The 14,825-nt window shown below is 42.1% G+C and overlaps 1 protein-coding gene and 1 pseudogene across 3 annotated transcripts in view; both read left to right on the plus strand.

Annotated features, from left to right (window-relative positions):
* The window catches only part of PRRG1 (proline rich and Gla domain 1), a 129,566-nt gene that overhangs the window by 90,909 nt on the left and 23,832 nt on the right, over positions 1-14,825 (plus strand). The window lies entirely within an intron of this gene.
* On the plus strand, positions 11,294-12,412 carry LOC117310440 (ferritin heavy chain pseudogene; annotated as a pseudogene).

Below are 14,825 nucleotides of genomic sequence, written 5' to 3' on the forward strand. Positions count from 1 at the left end.
TCTGTCTCTTTGACATGTCCCTATCAGTTTTTCTAGCACTTTTTTACTTTTTGGCCCAACAAGGTGTCCAGGATAATCTTGTACTTTCTCTACCCCAGTCTTGGAATTGGCTGTTTCTCTGAGGAGCCTTTCTTATTTTCCATTTATATATTCTCTTCTGTGAAATCTCCTTCCCTTTTTTTTTTTTTGCGGTACGCAGGCCTCTCACTGTTGTGGCCTCTCCCGTTGCGGAGCACAGGCTCCGGACGCACAGGCTCAACGGCCATGGCTCACGGGCCCAGCCGCTCTTCTCCCTTTTTCATATCCTCACTCCATCTGCCAACAGTGTTGGTTCTAACATGAAAGTATATTCAGAATAGAGCCACCTCTCAGCCTCTCTACTTGTTACCACTTTACATCCAAGCCACCATCACTCTGTCACTCGTATGATTTCTTGGCCCCCTCCTCATAGGTCATTCTCAAAAGAGCAGGCTAGAGTGATCCTTTAAAGTGTCTTCTCTGTAACGGCTTCCTGTCTTCCTCAGTACACATCCAAGTGCTCAGAATCACCCACAAGGCACTAAACGATCAGTCCTCATCCCTTTCCCCTCCACACCTCCACTGTGGCTGCAGGTACTTCTTTATCTCATCTCCTATGACACATCACCCCTTAATCACTTTTCTGTGGATTCCTTGTGGCTCCTTAAACACACATAGCACATGTCCTGCCTCAGGGCTTTGGCACTTGCTCTTTCCTATTCCACATGGATGTTTCTGAGCTCCCTCATCACTCCCCGTTCACTTTCTCAGTGAGGAAGTATCCTACTTTAAATTGCAACCTCTTGACCCTTCTGGGAATTATTTTTCTTCTCAGCACTTACCACCATTTGACATCTATTTGTTGTATTTGTTTACTGGTGCTCTCCCCCCAGAACTGTTAGCTCTGTGACAGCAGTGTTTCTCTTCTGTTTTGTTCATAGCTGTGGTCTTTAGCATCTGAGACAGTGCTGGCACATAATGGGAATTAAATAAATATTTGATGAAGGAATGAACGAATGGATTGGCATGTTATGAAGTACATTTAATTCATAGAAGTAGTGATCGGAAACTTGTTCACAAGTTAGCTGATAGATGTGGACTTAATTTAAAACGTATTTTTTATTATGTTGGTGTTAGGTTTCTTTCCTTCTTTATGGTTTACGGCCTGTCATCTGAGTTTGCTTATGCCATTGAAACCATACCATTTACAGAAAGGTGTAATCAGGGGATTTTGGTCTAGTAAGTGTAATAGAAATGGTATTCTGATCCTTGATCTATTTCAGAACATCTATTTCAGAATATTGTTTGTTATTTGTTAAGAAGGATCTACTCTGTGTTAAGAAGCATTTGAATAACATAGTATTGTCTTTGAAGTTCACTTGATTAATCCAGGCAGTGAAGAAAATTATGACTTTTGACATTTGCTTTCTAGTCTTAGAGTACATACTAACTATCTTTTTGTTTACTAAAATTTATCACTCAGGACAGTTTTACTCATACTTAATTTTCATCATCCCCAAATCTGAACTGTGTGAAGTTAGAAGTATGCTTTCAGTAAAAATTCTTTTTTGGTAATTTCTTACCTAATTTGGAACATAAGTCTAATTATAAGATACAATAGAAGAAAATGTGTTATACCTCATGGTCCTCCTCTTCACCAATGTAGGAATTTGGTCAGATTTATTCGGATGTTATCTGCTGAGTGCCTACTGTATAACAGACACAGGACATACAACAGTGAATAAGCTGATCCTCCCTCCTGGCATTTGAGATCTGGGAGAAACAGCCTGTATACTCACATAAGCAGTACTTAACAGAATGCCCTGCACAAATCCTCTGCTTGGAAGATTACATGGACCTGATTTGGTGTCTCAGCTCCGCCACCTACTGACTGTATTGCTTTGTGCAAACATTTCACCTTTCTAGGCCTCAATTTCTGTACCTTTAAAAAAGGAGAAATTACACCCTCAGCATTATGTTTGGAGCTGTGCGCTTAGCTTAGTGCCTGGCACAGAGAACGCCTTTCATAAATATATTTTATTCTAATTTTTAGGTGCTGAATTATAATCACTTTATTTCAGAATCATTATTCGATCTCTACCATTGTTTTCTCTCTTTTCCTCTCTATAGGTCCCCCAGGGTACTTTGCATTTTGGAAGTTTTAATCTTGAACTAACATGAACCAAATAGTAGTAATTCTTTAAAACAACTATTTCAGAACTTTTCTTGACAAATTATTTCTAGTTTATTTGTGCTTGACTTTCCAAAATGGCTGTCCTCAAACTTGAAGAGTGCATTAAGAATCGGCTTGGTTGCTTCTCGAAACTGCACAGTCCCCCTCAATGCCCAGATCTGGGTCTCTCATACTATACCACAGCAAAAGAAATCAGGACTCTTTGGGGGAAATGGCTGATTCGAGGGCTGGAGCAGGGAGAATACAAGATGAGCTGAAGTGTACTGTAGTAACAGAAAGTAAGGAAGTACTCAAAGAGCAAATGAGAGCATGTCCAAGAGGCACAGGAGCCAATCTGAAGGAGTTCTCAACGGCCAAAGGCAGAACTATTTGAATAACAAAATAAGTGATGTAGTATTGGATTATAACCTAAAGCATGTAATAAATGCTTGAGTCCATAATGATATAAATAAATGAATAAATAGGTGAGAGAGACAAATCTACAGTACACAAGAATTCCAAACTGTGTATGTAAATACCCCCCTCTCCAGGAGGCGGAGCTTAATTCTCTGCCTCTCTTGAGGGTTGCTTGGTCTTAATGATCTGCTTCCAAAGATTAGAGTACGGAAAGTGGAGGGAAATACCTTACTTCTCCACTTACTTTGCCAGTGGAGAAAGCTGGCAAACCACTACCTTGACAGGGTGATCAAAGTTAGCATAACCAGTGATAAGTCATGTATAGCATGTTATGAGAAGGGACTTCACCTCTGTGATATTTTCCCCCCAAAGCAATAACCCCAATGGAATTATGAGAAAATTACCAAAGACATCCAAATTGAGATATATTCTACAAAATACTGACCCCTCAAAACTGTCAAGGTCATGAAAAAGAAGAAAAGACTGAGAAACTGTCACAGAACAGATGAGACTAAAGATATATGACGATTAAGTGCAATGTGGATTGGATTCTGGAACAAAAAGGTCATTAGTGGGAAAACCAGTGAAATCCAAATCCATTGTTAATAATAATGGACCAATATTAGTTAATTAATTATAACAAATGTGCCATCCTAATGTAAGATGCTAACATGAGGGGATACTGGGTGAGGGGTACAGAGGGATGCTCTGTACTATCTTTGCGATTTTGCTGTAAATCTAAAATTACTCCAAAATAAGAAAAAAAATTATTTTAAGAATGCACAGTCCAGGGTCCACAGGTCTCCATAGGACCAGGGAATCTGCTTTAATGAGCAGTCCTGGGGATTCTAATGTAGGTGATCAGCCGATTACATTTTGTTAGATTGTAAAGCAAATGGTTTAACTAAAACTGCTTAGTTGGAATACTCAAAAAGCTTTGCAGCGGGTAGTATTTGTGGGGGTGCGGACGATTGTCCTGCCTGGGGCTGTCCCATGCCCTGTGCACTCCATGCTCCACTCCTCCCCCAAGCTGTGTCTGCAATTTAGAAACTGGGTCCAAGGATTTTAGTCTAAGTCCAGCTATTCCTTTTTGGATAATACCTCTCATTCCAAAGTGTTGCCTTAAATTTGTCTTGTGTGGAAATTATTAAAAGAGAAATTGAAGAGAGAGATATGCAGTGCCCCTTCATACTAGGATATGCTACAAAAGCTACATAGGGGATCTCTGAATTCAGAGCCCACGGCAGGACGTACGTAGCATGTAGACATTTTTGGGTGAAGATGGTGATTAACAAGAAGTGCTCAGTGTCTGAGGTATTTAACAGTTGGTCACTAGTTCCCTGGAGATTACTCGTCACACCTGCAGGCAGAAACTTGGATTCTTTGACATTGTTAGGGGAACTCCTATTTCACTTAGCTTCTCATGATCCACTGATGGCCCTTGAGCTACTGATTCAGAGCTTTGCCCTTTGAGAGCTGAGGGAATTTAGGAAGGTAGAGAATCGAGTCTGGGCATAGACATATAGGGGCCAAACAGGGGGCATCAGTGTGGCTGTCGCCCAGTCATACTCTATGCATTTCCGTCCAAATATTTCCACACCTTCCCTGGACCCATCCCAGACCCTCTTGGAGGAGCCAAATATGAAGTTCCCTTTTAGCCACAAGGGGTATTTCCTGGGGCTCCCATGGGCTTTGTCACTGTTTCTTTTCTTTTTTTTTTTTTTTTTTTTTTTGTGCGATACGCGGGCCTCTCACTGTTGTGGCCTCTCCCGTTGCGGAGCACAGACTCCGGACGCACAGGCTCAGCGGCCATGGCTCACGGGCCCAGCTGCTCCGCGGCATGTGGGATCTTCCCGGACCGGGGCACGAACCCGCGTCCCCTGCATCGGCAGGCGGACTCTCAACCACTGCGCCACCAGGGAAGCCCTGTCACTGTTTCCTTTGGGATCTCTTGAGAGTAAGTTAAACAGGACCAAAGTCTGTTATTTTGTGGAATTGGTATTCTGAGCTACCAGAAAGATCGGGAAGGTCTGACAGCATGTTGTCCATTATATGATCATTTAAGGTAAGTTTTTATTGATTATATTGTCGATGTTGTTTTTAAATTCGTGGTGAATTTTATTCTCTGGCAGTTGGGCCCTTTTGTAGATTATAAATCCTATGTAGTTTCAGTTATTCTTTTCAGGTTATGGTAGTAACTTAATTTGGAGGGTTTCAGCCTGCATATTAACAAAGCAGTGGACTTGCTCCAGTGTGGGTCTCTCCTGCCCATGCCAGCAGTCTGTTAACCTTGACCTGAAGTTACCTCAGCACGTTTCCTGTCTTAATGCCAGTTAATCTTTTTACAGACTTCCCCTCAGAGACTGGGTACTGGTGGGGCTGAGGGGTCCATTTTTTTTGTCATTTGTAGAATCATCTGTACCATAGATTTAATATAACTCTGCGTATCTTAGGCAGCAATGTCCAGTTAGTGATGCCCTGTTTAACCTCCAAATATGCTGCTATTTACCCCCTGATTACCCTCAAGACACATGTGGAATTTCAGAGCTCATCAATACTCATTAGAATTAGTTTGCCCAGAAGGAGTTCTCCTAATAGAGCTGGTAGAAATTCAAGGGTTCCATGGGAATATCACACCAGAGTTTAAGGTCACATAAGTGATGAATCAGGTGTCTGAAAAGACCCTGCCTTGCATGACCACTCTAGTTTGACAGTGTAGACTCTTATTCCTTGAAGACAGGCAAATTTCTTACCTTTCTAGGCACTTTGGGACATAAAAATTCCTATCCATTCTTCCACTTGAAAGTTGAGTGTTGGATTCGCTTTAGGCGCTCACCTTTTCCTCCTCTGCTCCTTCAGCTTCTGCTAGACCTTGACCTGAAGATCGTGGAGGAAGGAAACGGTCATGATCTACTCTTTAACCCTTGCCCCTTCCCATTTCTCTCTCCTCTGGTATTTTGAGGACCTGGGAGAAGGAAGGGGAAAGGGGACAGATGTCTCTAACTTAACTGGTATTGCTGTCACCCCCTCTTGGCTGTCACTAATTCTTTGGTGGGCCTAATTATAAGTTGGGTGGGAGATGCACAGTGTTCTTCAAGGGCTCCTAGAAGAAGCCTCCCCACAACACAGTTCCAAGTATAGGACTCATGACTCTGCACTGGCCTCTTTTGCACCCTTCCCCAGCTGGCTCCTATCCTGGTATGCACACCTCACTTCCTCGTTGTTGAGGCCGTCTGCCTGGCAAACAGCCCTCTGGGGCAGAGTAGCAGCAACATAGCTCAAGTTTTGCACAGTATCCACCTAACTTATGGGAAGTACTTACACCCTCATTTTAATCCTTGGAAGTAGTCTGCTCTATTGCTGACCCTGTTCCCCACTTTGCTTTTCCTCATATCCACCCTGTGGGCACAGGGGGCAGGAGTGGGGCACATCGGCCATTCCACTGCTTAAGCAGATGTCCACTTGGGGAATGGTTGTTAGTGTTCTCCTCTTGCAAGTACCCTACATGTGGCTTTCTTAGAGCTCCCCTTAGTAGTTCAGGGTCTTAGGGTCTAAACAGTAACTTTGAATTTATGAAAGTGTGACCAACCAACCTAGCATGTGCAGTGGTGATCCTAGTGGCCCCGTCAGCCACCATGCCACTGCTTTGGAGTGCCTGATTGCTTGCTAGGTAGTAGTCACTGTTAGAAACGGCTCATGCTATCCAATAATGAGTGGCGTTCAGTCAGTGGAATTGATGAGAATGGAACTTTCACATTCAAACTGGGATTTGAGTAGAACCCTAAATCAGCAACTTTGCTTGGTAAATGTTTAACGCACCTGTTATTTCATCTGAAAGATGGTGTCACATGCCTCCCATGGCATGCTAGGAGGAGGTTAGCTATGAATTCAGAGAACAGGGTTTTACCTGTTACCCAAGGAATTATATTCCTTAGCCTAATACATTAAACCTCTCTCTCCAAAGAAGTAAAAGAAAGAAGAAAAAAGTCAGAAACCACCCATCCTAGGATGAGGCTGAAGTGTTGTAAAATGATACAATATCCAACAGAAAATGCCAGTTTTTTTAAATTAATGTTTTCCATATTTATGCATAATACTGTGGACCATTAGGGCCACAAATAAATTACCAAAAAGTTTAAACAATTATGAATAATTTTAAAAAGTAGCTACTTTGATAAATATACTAAGGCAAGTGGATGACAAAACCCAATATGTTTTACCATATTTCATCAATTCTCTAATCATTTATTCACATTTTAACTTCTGTGAAATTGAGGTGCTGCAGCTTACAATCAATGACATGTGTTTGAAAGCATGTTTTTTTCTTTTTTAATACAGAAAAAAAGTGTGCTTTTCAATTCATGGTATATTTGATAAAATACAGCAGCCAATCACCACCCCTGCACACTCCTCAGAGATTCCCATCTGGATGGGGCCACTACTGTAAATCAATTTCTGTTACAGTGGGTGGCTGCTGATTTAATATTGGGGGTGGTAACTGGTCCTTTCCCCCAGCGTTAGGGCACAGTTCCTCTAGTGTTAGGGTGCAGCTCCCCCAAGGCAAGACTTCTGACCATGGTTCTCATGGTTGGAGTATCAGCAACTGTAAAAATAAGATTCAGTTTAGTGGGATAAGGAGGGTGGGAGGAAGACACAAGAGGGAGACGATATGGGGGGATATATGTGTACGTATAGCTGATTCACTTTGTTATACAGCAGAAACTAACACACCATTGTAAAGCAATTATACTCCAATAAAGATGTAATAAATAAATAAATAAAGTGACTATTGATTAAAAAAAGATTCAGTTTAGCCACTTGCAAGGTACAGTAAAATCCATGGCAAAGGAAATTAGAACTTTGCAATAGCCCTATATTGTCAGCCATAGGTCTTAAGTACCATCAAGCTGAAACAGGGCATCTCTTCCCCTAGTGCACAGACAGCCACCTGCAGAGCAAAGAGGGCTCCGCCTTTTCTTGAATTGTATGCTTCAGAGGGTTGCACTGTCATAACTTAACATAGCATTACTATCTGAATGTTAAAATATTACCCCATTCCCAAAGCTAGTATTTGATACCAATCACCGCTCATCATGAATAGACTAAAGCCTGATTTTCCTTTCCATTCTATTATTGAAGAAAGGACTCATGGAATAGGCTCCAGTCATTGTTATAACTGATAGGGTCCAGGAAAACCAAATAGGTCAAGCTCTTCATTTCACAAAGAAGGAAATAACAGCCTCAGAGAAGTTGTCTGTTTGCTCATTTCCCCACAGCAAGATATTGATTGGTCCAGCCCCAAGTAGGACCCAGGTCTCCCTGCCCTGCCTTCCCCTCCCTCTGCGTTGAACACAGTTCCCTCCTAATTTAATGGGTGATGGTTATGCTGGGGTTTCACAGTGGAACAATTTACCTCTAGGCTTCTTATGCCAGTTCTTATTAGGCCATTAGTAAAGGCACATCACAATATGCTTATTCAAGCCCAGATATGATCGAAATGGAAAAACTGGTGGCTGGTTCATACTCTTAGCTGTATTTTTATTTTTACTGTTTTAAAATGCATTAGAACAGGCAAAGCAGGTGACATTCTTTGCATCTGTAGACCAATATTGTGAGTGCCAAAAAGACCAATGATGCGCCTGATTTCTGACTGGAGTTGGAACTCGTGGCTTTTGATTCCTAATCAGGTACTCCGGAGCATCATACCATGTAGCTGACATAGTTGGAGCACAAGGCAGGAAGAAAAGAAAAAGAAAACCTAATAGAACTTGCAATATAATAGGGCCAACTGGGAAAGAATACAGAGGTTGGCTGAAATTTCCTGTTACTATCTGAGAAGTGGCAACCTGAACTCTTGGACAGTTTTGAACTTGTTTGGTTTAATGGTGAGATCATTTTCAAGGGAGCTGTCTTTAAGCTAAATAAACTGATGAGGTTTCATTATAATTCTAGAGTAATGTCTGAAGAGGTAGAAGAGATGATAAAGAATTCTATTTAAAGTTAGTGAAACTTTTCAATTCTATAGAGATTTATTTTTATTACTTTGAAAGACAGATTACATTATAAAGATCCAGGTACATACTAATAACTAAAATGAGATAAAGTAGTAAGAACAATAATTCCCCACAAATCTAGAATTTCCCCACAAATCTAGAATTTATATTAGTTTTTCATTAAAACTGTTCCATTTTGCTATTTTGTATTTTAAAATATTAAAATCCAGAAACTAACACAACACTGTAAATCAACTATACTTCAAAAAACAAAAAGAAAAAGTATCCAGGGTAAACTTTAGACGAAACTGAGATAAATAATTATTTACTAAGAATTGTAATGTCTCTTCAACTTACTATAAAGAGATACTTTGTTCCAGTATATGCCATTCTCTTTGCCTTTTCCACTCCACCACCTGTTGTATTACTCATTTCCATTATACTAGAAATCCTGTGCTCATTGCAGTTTGGTCTGAATTGTCCTACCACCAACATTCTTGGTGAGAAAAGAAAGTAATTGCCTGAATTAATGTATTCTAAGTTGCAATCTGTGTGGCAGATAGTTGATCTAAGAACCATTTTACCCCCTTCTTCCTTGCTAAGAGAACCCCAATTTGGGGGAGTAATAACATACCCAGGTGCTAGAGGTGAATCATAGTCTAATCATGATTCTGGTCTAGTCTAGTCATTGCCATGACTAATCACAGCAATACTGTTCCCTTTCCATAATCTGTAGTAATGTCTTCTCCCTCATTCTTTTTTTTTTTTTTAATTTTTATTTAAATTTATTTATTTATTTATTTAATCTATTTTTGGCTGCGTTGGGTCTTCGTTGCTGCATGAGGGCTTCCTCTAGTTGCAAGCAAGCAGGGGCCACTCTTCGCTGCAGTGCACGTGCTTCTCATTGTGGTGGCCTCTCTTGTTGCAGAGCAAGGGCTCTAGGTGCGTGGGCTTCAGTAGCTGTGGCACCCGGGCTTAGTTGCTCCTTGGCATGTGGGATCTTCCCAGACCAGGGCTCGAACCCGTGTCCCCTGCACTGGCAGGCGGATTCTTAACCACTGCGCCACCAGGGAAGCCCCCTCATTCTTGATATTGGTAATTTGCCTTCTCTCTTTTTTCCTGATCTGTCAGTCTAGAAATTTCTTTAATCCTAAAGAGTCTGTGTTTGGTTTTATTTATTTTCTCTATTTTTTGTTTATTTTCTATTTCACTGAATTTTCCTTTCTTGATTGTTCCTGACTTATGCTTGATTTGGGTGTTTATTGCTCTTCTTTTTCTTGTTCCTTAAGGGCGATGGTTAGATTTTTGATTTTACATGTTTTTTTCTTTTTTAATCGTGTGTGATTTGAATCCTTTGAAATTTATTGAGACTTGGTTATGGCCCAGAATATGATTGATCTTGGTAAATATTCTATGTGTACTTGAGAAGAATGTGCTTCTAAAGAATATATTTAAAAGTTTCTTCTCTTCTGTTTCATGAGTATTATTTCTTCCTCTTTTGCTTTTCTCCTCCTGATTTATAAGAAGTAATACCATACTGGTTGCCTGCAGAAAGGAGACCAGTGTGGCTTTGAACCATGTGACTATATTACCTATTCAGAAAATTCTGTAGTTTTAGAAATTTTTGAAAAATGATAATTGAATCATGGTAGTGGTTAAACACACCAAAAACATCTACGCGCACGCATGCGCGCATACACACACACACACCACATACCCTAAAGGGTATCATTAGCACACCAGATATATGAGGAATTCTTGGAAGATAGGAAATGGCAGATACAGTCAAATTAGTTAATTCAGAGAATTTGAAACATCTGCGGTAGAAAACTGAGGCCATTCAGACACACTTCAGGAACAGTCACCAAAACTGAAGCATTGTACAGAGTCCTAGGTCAGCAGTGAGATGAAAGACCTACTCTATGAACGGTACATGTTTCATCCTGCCCTGAGCCTCCCCCACCCCTGCTTCCATTGGGCATAAGCACCTGTGCCATATGACCACCTTTAATCTCCCAAAACTGCACTCCAAAGACAGCGAATGAGCTTAAGATACCTGTAGACCTGCACAGAAGGGAAACATCAGGACACAGCTACCTCGAAGGGAAAAACATTTGTCTTCTGATGTGAGAAATTACATCTTTCTTTTGGCAACAGTGAGGGTCTCTAGCCTACCTGAAAGCTCCATGCCATGTTCCCGCAAAGGAGGCCACTGAATAATTGACACGCTCTGCCCTCCCATTCCAAGGAGGAGACTATAAGTGAAATGGATGTCCGAACTCCAGAGCTTATCCGTGCTAATTACCGAGGCTAATCAAATGAGTCCTTTCTTCCTAAGTTTAAATGAACAAAAAGGCTTGCCAGACATTGAGGAAAGTAAAAGAGAAGATCATGATGAACAAACACAACTATTTCTACAGAAAAAGCAAATATAATACAGGAAACAGAATAAATTCATATTCTCAGAATTTTAAGGAAGATAGTGGGTTTATAAAATGAGAGCAGGGTGCTATAAGAAGGAGCAATTAGAGAACAAGAGAAAGTCCTTGGAAGATAAAAATATTATTGCAAAATTTAAAGATTAATAGATGCCAGATGCTCAGCGCAGTCGGCCTACCTCACCCAGGCCTGGATGAAACCTGGAACACAGGTTTCGTGCCCCGCCCTCCGAGCACATCAATCCTCCCAATCCCCCCCCCCCCCCCCCCCCCGGTAACGGAACCGGAACCTCCTTTCCCCCTCCCAAACCCGGGTAATGGGCCGCCCTTTCCGTCCATCCCAAAGCGGCCGCCCTCTTCGACCACATGGGACCGCTCCGAGGCAGCTACCGCAGGCTCCGCGGCCTTGCTTTCTCGCTCGCCACGCTGCCCACGCCGCCCTCTCAGGTGCGCCAGAACTACCACCGCGACTGCGAGGCCGCTGTCAACAGCCATTTCACCCTGGAGCTCCACGCCTCTTTCGTGTGCCTGGCCCTGGCCTTTTACCTCGACCGCGACGACGTGGCCTTGAAGCACTTCACCCGGTTCTTCCTGCACCGCTCCCACGAGCACAGCGGGCGGGCCCAGGGCCTGATGGGTCTACAGAACCAGCGTGGGGGCCGCCTCCACTTCCAAGACATCAGGAAGCCAGACAGTGACGAGTGGAAGAGTGGCCTCAAGGCCATGAAGTGCGCCTTGTTCCTGGAGAAGCTCGTGAACCAGAGCCTGCTTCACCTGCACCAGCTGGCCATCGACATGAGCGACCCCCACCTGCGCCACTTCCTGGCAACTCACTACCTCCGCCAGCAGGTGGCGTTCATCAGCGAGCTGGAGGGTCATGTCACCACCCTGAGCATGATGGGGGCCCCGGACGTCGACCTGGCAGGGTCCCTCTTTGACAAGCTCACCCTGGGCGACAGCGACAAGAACTGAGCGTGGACTGGACTTCCCCAGAGCCACGGGGTGACCAGAGCCCTGGTCACCGTGCCTGCCATGTACATGGCAATAGTGCCCTTGCAGAAGAAATTCGATTTTTTTTTTTTTTTTGCAACAAGTGCAGGACTCTTTTCCTGGACTTTATCACTTAAGTTTTTTTCTTCCAGTTTTTCCGTTTCTTCCAATAAAGTTATTGGTTCATAAATAAATAAAGGTCTCTGGTTGATTCATGTGGGCAAATCTCATTTTTTAAGTTTTAAAACAGGTATCCAGGAGTCTCTGAACACAGCCATACCCCAACCATATGCAGCTCAGGATCTCCACTGGGAGGGAGAAGGTGTTCCATGGGGCCCTGGAAAACACAAAATCAATCTTCCCCTTATAATAATGTGGGTATATGGGGGTAGACTGGGGTGGGGTGGGGTGAGGTAGGGGTCCTTGGTGAATGTGGGTGCATGTGCATAGTAAAAGTATAGAACCATAGCCTGAAAATCATGATTGCAGTTGCCTCTGGGGAAGAAGTGAAGGGAATAGGATTGCGCAGGGATTAAAATAAAGGGAGTCTTCAGTTTCACCTGAAATGTTCATGTTCATTAAATTATGCAGATACTAATTGTTAAGTATGAGTAGAAGATGGGGGGTGGAGGGGTTTGGAAGTCTGAATGGTGGAGTATCTCTTTGACAAGTTCACTCTGGGCAACAGTGATAATGGAAAAATGAGTGTAGGCTGTCTTGCTCAGAAACAACGGGGGTGACTTCCCATGGTCACCAATGCCTGGCATGCATGTTGTAATAACAAAACATCCACTTATATATGTTTTCTTTCCTTTGTATCGGATGTGTATATATGCATGCGTGTGTGTGTGTGTGTGTGTGTATTTTAATTCCAACCAGCAGCAGAGTTCATTTTGAATCTCTAGACTACATTCTGAATGTTTGCTTAGGAAGACGCCCTTTGTTGAAAAGCAGTTCGGTGATCACATTACTGGAAATGATATAGCTGCTTCCTAGACCTTCCCTGAGCCTGGCTGTATTTCTGCCCTTGGGTTTCATATATCTAACTTTGATTTAGTTTTTGTTATTTGCTACCAAGAGAACCAAAGCTAATATGTCTTATTATCAACACGCTTTTACCAGCCTCCACTGTATTTACAGTAGAGTAAATAGCTCTTCTAGGGTAGTAAATGACATTTTTCTCTTTATCCCTACTACGGAGTCCACTGAAAGGGAAAAGGATCAAGGGTAGAAGAGATCAAATAAGAACAATTGCCCGGTTGATTCGTGTGTGCAACTCTCTTACCTTTAAAGTTTTAAAACAAGTATCCAGGAGTCTCTCCAGCTACCCATGCCCGGTCCACATGTAGCTCAGGATCTCCACAGAGGGAGGGAGAAGGTGTTCCATGGGACCCTGGAAAACACAAAATCCGTCTTCCCCTAATAAACAATGTGGGGGTGGCCTGGGGCCCTGGTGAATGTGGATGTCTCTACATAGTTGAAGTATAAAAACATGCCCTGAAAATCATGATTGGGGTTGATCAGGGGAAAGAGTGAAGGGAATGAGATTGGGCAGGGCTTGAAATAAAGGGGGTCTTCACTTTATTTGAAATGTTAATGGTTAATTCTGGATTAGCAAGATGGGGGGCCCTGGAAGCCAACACAGCAGAGTCCCTCTTTGAAAAGCTCACCCTGCGCTACAGTGTTAAGGGAAACTGAGCCTTAGCCTGTCTTCCCCATAGATGTGAGGGTGACTTCCTCTGGTCCCCTATGCAGGACATGCAGTTGTCCTTAGAAAACCTCTACTTTCCCCTTATAAACAGTGTGGTTATGTGGGGTGAGGTGAGAGGGGCGGTTTGGGGCTCTGGTGTCTGTGGGTGCATGTGTATGGTAAAAATGTGGATAAAAACATGTTCTGTAATGCATCATAGCGGTTGCCTCCCAGGAAGAAGTGAAAAACGGCATTGGGCAGGGGTTAAATAAATGGAGTCTTCAACTTTATCTGAAGTATGTTAGCTTATTAAATTATGCAAGTGTTAATGTTTATTACTTCTCAGTAATTCTAGTTCATTCTAGTTGTTAACATCAGGATTTCCTTCTTCCCCATGGCTGAATAATACTCCATTGTGTATGTGTGTGTGTGTGTGTGTGTGTATATATATATAATATATATATATTATATATATATCCTCCCGGACCAGGGCACGAACCCGTGTCCCCTGCATCGGCAGGCGGACTCTCAACCACTGTGCCACCAGGGAAGCCCAGTTCAGTTTATTCTTAAATATTTTATTGCTTTTGATTTTATTGTGAATAAGATTGTTTTCTTTATTTTTCAGATGTCTTGTTAGTGTATAGAAAATACAACTGTTTACGTTAATTTTGTATCCTGCAACTTTCCTGAATTCCTTGATTAGTTATAACAGGTTTTTGGTGGAGTCTTTAGGACTTTCTATATATATAATCATATCATCTGCAAAGACATTCTGACTTCTTCCTTTCCAATATGGTTTCCTTTTATTTCTCTTTCTTGCCTGATTGCTATGGCTGGGACTTCCAGTACTATGTTGAATAGGAGTGGTGAAAGTGGGATTCTTGTCTTGTTCCTGATCTTAGAGGAAAAGCTTTCAACTTTTCATCATTGTGGATGATGTTAGCTGTGGACTTGCTCTATATGGCTTGTATTATGTTGAGGTGTCTTCTCTCTATACCCAATTTAAGAATTTTTATCATGAAAGAATGTATTTTATTAAATTATTTTTATTCATCAAGGTGATCATATGATTTTTATCTTCCATTCTATTAATGTAGTGGATC

This window comes from Tursiops truncatus, chromosome X (genome assembly GCF_011762595.2).
Source record: "Tursiops truncatus isolate mTurTru1 chromosome X, mTurTru1.mat.Y, whole genome shotgun sequence".
Lineage (NCBI taxonomy): Eukaryota > Metazoa > Chordata > Mammalia > Artiodactyla > Delphinidae > Tursiops > Tursiops truncatus.